The following is a 6,985-nucleotide window of genomic DNA, read 5'->3' as shown; positions in this document are numbered from 1 at the left end:
GGGGAATCTTGGATTCCGGGAGATATCTGTGAGGATATGGGGGAGTTTGGGGGCTATTTGGTTTAGTTTTCTTTCTTTCTTGGCACTCCAAAAAATGAGAGGGACTGATCTGTCAGCTGAAAACCACTCAGTGCCACTAAAAACTACTGAATCCCACCCCAAAATTACTCAATTCCACCGCCTCTCAGGGTGAAATTGGGTTGCAAGGGGATTGTGCAAAGCAGGATGCAAATCAGGATGGGCATTGGGTGGAGTGGGATGGGTGGGATGGGGATTGGGAGGTGTGAAATGGGGGAGGTACAGCATGAGAAGGGATCATGATGTCCAGGAGGGGTGGGATGGGTTGGGATAGGGATTAGGGATGTGGTCTGGGGTCTGAAATGAGACAGCAAAAATTTGGGGATGATTAAGATAGGGGGAACCCATTACTGGGTGAGTTTTTTAATAGTCTCCCTTAATGAAGAGATGCTGGTGTGGTGGTGTGTTTTTCTTTCATTTAATATTAGTTTAATATCTGTTTCCCCCCCCCAACCCCCCTTTCCCTGCCCCTTTCCCTGGAACCTTCCCTGTCATGTTAGTTCTGCCCTAAACTCCTCCCCTGCTATTCCCTTAGTGGTTACTGTTCCTACACCCCTCCTCCTGAGTTCTGTATAAAACCTCTGCTCCCGCCCCCGAGGGGGTCTTGGGGCTCACTAAATAAAACCATCCCGTTCACCCCCCAAGTCCCGTGTCGCCTTCGTCTGTCCCCGCGCGCCACGAACTGAGACTGCAGAGCTTGCAGGGGGAAGCGGCCGCCCGTTCTCTTCCCTTACCGCCCAGCACGGCACGGCTCGGAGTGCCGCAGCGAGAGGAGCACATGCTGCGCCACAACATATGGTAGCAGAGGATGGTTCCCTCCTTCGTCTTGTAGAAAAAACGGGCAAATTCGTGGGGGCGCCCGCCTCACAGAAGAAGAAGGAGGGAAGAGGAAAATCTATGGCCGTAAAAGCTCTGCCGGATGCTATGAGAAGCTGAGCGCCGAGCGAAAAAGATTGAGGCTCCGGGACCTCTTTGTTCTTGCCATCTACCCGCCCTGGAGCAGCCGCGCTGCATGGGCAGCCGGGCTGCAGAGCTTTTTGGCGGGCAGTCTTACCCGAGGACATAGAGAGCGGTTTTGGCAGCGGCTCGGGGGAGCCTGAAGAGGGGCTGACCGAGAAGAGGTTCGTTCCTCGGTCAGCATCTGCAGCGAGACCACCGGAGGCTGATAGTGGCCGAAACCAAGGCTTCGGGGACGAGTCTTGGTTTAACGGGAACACGCAGGCCTCCGGAAGGGCCAAAACCGGAAAGGAACATCCCAGTTTTTAGCGCGACTTTTCCATCGAGTCGAAGAGAAGATTCAAGCCATCTCCGTCCGAGCCTGCAAGGTAAGGTAGGCTACACGGGGTGGGGATCGCCCCGACGGGCGGCTGGGTCTGCCACTTTTTTTTTTTTTTGTGTTTTAACCCCCGTCTGCGCCCAGACTGGGGCTGTAGCCTTGCATGTCCCTGGCAGGCGGGTGGGTTTTCCTTTTCTGGGGGAAGCTAGCACTGAGTGCTATTCTTCGCCTAGTCTTCTGTGGGGACCTAGATTGGATCACTTTTTCTTCTCCTCGAAAATGTTGTCTTCTCTATCCTCCCCTCCCCAATCTGGGCTGGAGGGAGGGGGTAGAAAAGACACCAGTAGGGAACAACTAAGAGGGCGACACGTTAGCTATAGGAGAGTTGTTAAAACGGGGCCCTTTACACCCACGCATTGCGCCGACATCCAGCTGCGTTGCCCCCCCCCCCCCCCTATAAATTTCCCCTTTTTGCTTCTGTGAAGCTCCCTATATCCCCATCCCCTCGGACTTTCCTAAAACCCTTTCCTATCCTCCCTTGGGGATTGCTGTGGCCGAGCCGCCCCAAGTGCCCTGCCGGACACTGCTCAGGCCAAGTGCAGTGTGCCCGGCACCCCCTCCCAAGATGGCGCTGGCCACGCCGCTCGGGACCCATTTTCCTGCCTTGACCCTTCTTTTCCGCCCCTGGTTTCCCGCCAGTCCCATTTCTCTCCCAATAGCCCTGCACCATCCCTGCACGAGGCTAGTCCCTATTGTGGGGAGGCGGGGTTGGATATTCCCCAATCCTTCTTCTGGCTCTTCCTCCGGGGGGAAGGTCGGGAGGGATCTTCTTCTGAGGAAATGGAGCCGAAACCCGGGACTGAGCATCCGTCATTTTGTCTTCCCCCTAAAATGGCGGCGCCCCGGTCCACCCCTTACCGATACCCCCTGTTAATCATGGCAATCACTAATTAAGTGATTGTCTGATTCCCCTATCCTATTCCTTAATGTACCCTACCCAATACTCCTTTTTATTTAACTACGAATTCCTCTTTTTGCTTTTAATTATTTTTTGAATAATCTATTTGTTGAGTTATATTTTATAGAAAGAAATATCATCCCAGTTAATTAATACTCAAGATATTATGCCCACCTCGCAAACAAACATTCAAATTGAACAAACCACATCGCTATCCGCTGACTCTGCTTTAAGACAAGCGCCGTTATCCACTGACTCTGCTTTAAGATAAGCGCCGTTATCCGCTGACTCTGCTTTAAGAATTTAAGAAGCTGAACATCGCAAACGCCGTAACGAAGCAAGTTTTAAATCAGATGAAGTCACAAATCCTGCTGTGCTTTGTACCCTTAATTTGGACTTTCGTTTAGGACAATTTTATATATTCCAGATGAAGTTTTTATATGTTTCATATGTTATAATCACAATTAGTTTATCATTTTTTGATGTCTTTCAACTTATGTTTTTTTAATAATATGTAATGTTACAATTTAATTCAATATTAAGTTGTTTTGTTATAATTATAATTAATTCAGTCTTTTCTAATATTTTTTGACTTAAAGGCTGTGTTTTTAACCATTATTGCTACAGGAATCGCATAACTAGTATATCGCTTCAGGCTTGCTGCATTGCTGCGAAGTTTAAAAATTTATTAGTTATATTTAGTTGATCTTTTATTATATTTAATTCCAATAATTCCATTTAATTATTTTATTTAAATTAGATAGTTGTAATTTTAATCATTCTAATTAAATTTTTTAGTTTAATTTCTGTCAATTATTTCATTCTATTTCAATAGTTTCAATTATTTACATTGTTTTAGATTGTTACTCAGAGCAGCAAAACAGCAAGTTTTGTACAGTCTTATGTCTGATTTAGGCTGTTACTACTCTTCCTGCCCTATAAATGCAATAATGTGTCTTTCATGTCCTTTAAGTAATTTACAAAGTTATCATATAATTTTACGTTGTATTAATTTGCTTAAACCACAAAATTCTCCTTCCTTTTGTAAAAGAAAAGAGGGAGATGCGGTGGTGTGTTTTTCTTTCATTTAATATTAGTTTAATATCTGTTTCCCCCCCCCAACCCCCCTTTCCCTGCCCCTTTCCCTGGAACCTTCCCTGTCATGTTAGTTCTGCCCTAAACTCCTCCCCTGCTATTCCCTTAGTGGTTACTGTTCCTACACCCCTCCTCCTGAGTTCTGTATAAAACCTCTGCTCCCGCCCCCAAGGGGGTCTTGGGGCTCACTAAATAAAACCATCCCGTTCACCCCCCAAGTCCCGTGTCGCCTTCGTCTGTCCCCGCGTGCCACGAACTGAACTGCAGAGCTTGCAGGGGGAAGCGGCCACCTGTTCTCTTCCCTCACCGCCCAGCCTGGCACGGCTCGGAGTGCCGCGGCGAGAGGAGCGCATGCCGCGCCACAACATGCTGAGGTATCTCACATTCCTGAGGCAGTTTTGGGGCACTCCCCAACTCTTGGGGTGTTTCCTGACAGCAGTTCCATGGAGCCCCATGGCCAGGGGTGGTTCCCATGGGGCTGAACTCAGTGCTGTGCCAGAGTCCATTGCCTCGGTGCTGGAGAGCAGAGAAATGATGAACGGCCCCTGACATCTCCTGTGTGTGTTTGTGGAGGCCTGTGAGCTTACTGGGGAAAGAACAGTGGCAATCCCCTGGAGAGATGTACTTCAGGCTCTGGACATTCCTCACAGCTCAGCGTGGGGAAAGAATCTTCCCCCATGGTGCTCTGCAGCACTGTGTCAATTTGTCGCAGTTCTCTGATCCCCATTGGCTCGTTGGCCTTCCCTACCCTTTTACCCTTATCTGTCCAAGTTCTAGTGAGTTCTCCCTTCCCTGTTTTCCCATTGGTTTATGTCCCTATCAATGCACCCTGGCATTTCCTATTGGTCCCTTCCCTGTCTACCACCCATGAGCCTTCCAACCATTGCATCCCTGATGTTCTTCTCTGCCCCCTCTTTTCCTGTATTTGAACCAGTTCAGGGAGAGCCTGAGCTCTTTTGTGGCTCTAGGTAGGAAGATGCTCAGGATCTCCCAGAGAGGCTCAGCAGGCCGTAGGATTGTGCCTGCATCTCGCTCTGGACATGCCAGTGGCTCAAGTGAGAGCTGTGGGAATGATTTAGAATGCACTGAGAGGGGCCACAGTCCTGCAAGCTCTTACATCAGGAGCAAAGAGCAGCCTGGAGGCTGGGGAAGGCTGGAGCTGTTCCACTGTGTGCTCATCCCTCACCTTCATGGGGAGCTGCCCCCAGAGTTGCTATGTATCACTTTGATGGTTCTCCTGTTGGGTGTATTTTGGAGCAGCTCATATCTGTGCCTTTTAAGGTGATCCCATGGAAAGCAGCCATTTGCCTGCTGTGATGAACTCAAAACTAATACTAACTCCTCATTCCCTTTGGTTTGACTTGGGTTTTTTAGTCTCTTTGTTTGATTGGTTTCCATGGGCTCGTTTGTTTTTGGGTTTTGTCTGTTTTGGTTTGAGTTTTTTGTTTGCTATTTTATAAGACTCAGGTGAAGTTGGCATAGCCAAACTCAAGAAAATGTACACCAGGCTTGACTTTCCAGAAATTACTTTTGGCTGGGTTTAATTGAATCTTCCAGACTCAGGATCACCAGTACATTGGCAGGTTTTGCTCTGCAACATCAGCTTGCCCAGACTCTGCTCGGTGTTTCACAAATGGAGAAGACAATGGATATTGTGCCAAGCTTCCTTTCAAACAGCCAAACCTGCATAAGCATGACAGAAAAAAAGAAAAGAACAGAGACTGTATTCACCAATTAGAGCAGAACCAGTGTCCCACCATCTTGCCCTCCACTGTTATTAATTTTGAACATTGAGAGGCAAAGCTGGGCCTAAAGCTTCCGTCTCTCAGTTCCTGATGCCATTTGACTCCAGCCTGGACTCCCCCTGATCACACTGCCTGCTGTCCACGTGGGACTGGGGATGCTCAGCCTGGAAAGAGGAGACCCTGGGGAGGCCTCACTGCAGCTCTGCAGCACTGCAAGGGTGCCACAAGAAAGACTGGGACAGAGTGTTCCACAGGGCCTGTGGCAACAGGACAAGGGGGGACGGCTTTCAGCTGCAGGAGGCTGATTGAAGTTGGATCTGAGGAAGCTGCTCTTTGCCACTGAGGGTGCTGAGGCACTGGCCCAGGCTGTGGATGCCCCATCCTTGGGAACAGGGCTCTGAGCACCATGCTCTGGGGGAACGTTGCTAAGCATGGAACCAAAGGCTCTCTAGCTCAATGGTCATGTCACAATCCATATCCCATCTGGAACTGCCAGCAGCCAGCAAGCAGCACAACACAACCGCTGGCCCTGGGCTCAGCACACGCTGCACGCTGCTCCTGCTGCTCCTGTCACCCTTCTTGTTCCTGCCCCCATACCTCCTATAATCAGTCTCCAAAGCTGCCTAAGGCCTGGATTGTGCCATCCATCCCTGCAGGATGCTCACATTTGTCCTGAGGAAGGTAGGGTGCCATTCCATGGAGGTGGATCCCCCCAGCTGCCCGGGTGGGCTGGAGTTCTGGGCGGATGGGGTGGGACAGGGACCCCACTCTGAGGTTTTGCTACCTCTGCAGGCTGTGGCAGGCAGAGAGGACAAGATGGAGGTGGACACACAGGCTGATAGAGAGGAAAAGATGGAAGTAGAGGGAGAAAAGACAGGAGAGGAAGAGATGGAGGTGGACACAGAAATTGATACGGAGGAGGAGATGGAGGTGGATGGAGAGCAGACTGGAGAGGAAGAGATGGAGGTGGATGTGGATGTGGAAGAGGAGATGGACGTGGACATGGAAGAGTACACCGAGGACATGGACATAGATGAAAAAGATGAAGAGGAGGCCATGGTCCTGGGATGAAGACCAATGCCAGCAGCAGAACAGGCATGTGGTCCCCACAGGCACAGTGGGTTCCCTGCAGCCAGGCTGGGGCGGGGCTGGGCTGGGTGGTCTCTGCTCAGGCCCATGGTACCCAGTGCCTTGGATTCTGGTGGCCATGCCCAGCCTGTCCTGTGCTTGCTCTGGGCCACACAAGCCCCATGGCAGTGCCTGGGGCCCAGCCCCCAGACCCAGCCAGCCTCTGCTCTGGCAGCAGAGTCCCGCTGTGGCAGCCTGGGGACACATGGAAGAGCCCTCTGTGCCTGACTGCAGCGACCATGGCACCTGCTTTTCTTCCTGACTTATGGAGATCCCGGACAGAGATGGCACCCTTTTGTACATAGTTTTTACAGTTTGTTGTTGCCTTTAGGATATAGGTTTTAGGGCTTTGTTTTGTCTTCTGTAAATACATTTCAGATATTGTTGTTAGATATGTTCTTAGGTATATACCTTCTAGAAACTGTTGTTATTACAAATATTCTTACAAATCTAAATGTGTTCTGTGTTTTCATTGCTGTTCTTCTGCAAATAAACAACCGGGATTTTTCCCACCCCAGTTCTCTTTCCATTTGCTTCGGGCACAGGCAGTATTGGCCAAGTTGCGTTTTCCACTTGCTCCAGGTTCCCAGGGCTGGAGGTTCATGGAGGAGCTGGCACAGCCACCCCAGGAGGGGTTGTCCCACTCAAAGGGTCCCGCTGACAGAGGTCACTGTCTCCTTGCAGTCTCTCTGGACACACTGGGTA

The sequence above is a fragment of the Lonchura striata genome, chromosome 10 (genome assembly GCF_050655825.1).
Source record: "Lonchura striata isolate lonStrDom1 chromosome 10, ASM5065582v1, whole genome shotgun sequence".
Lineage (NCBI taxonomy): Eukaryota > Metazoa > Chordata > Aves > Passeriformes > Estrildidae > Lonchura > Lonchura striata.
The sequence above is the reverse complement of the archived record's forward strand: the minus strand, read 5'-3'. Positions refer to the sequence as shown.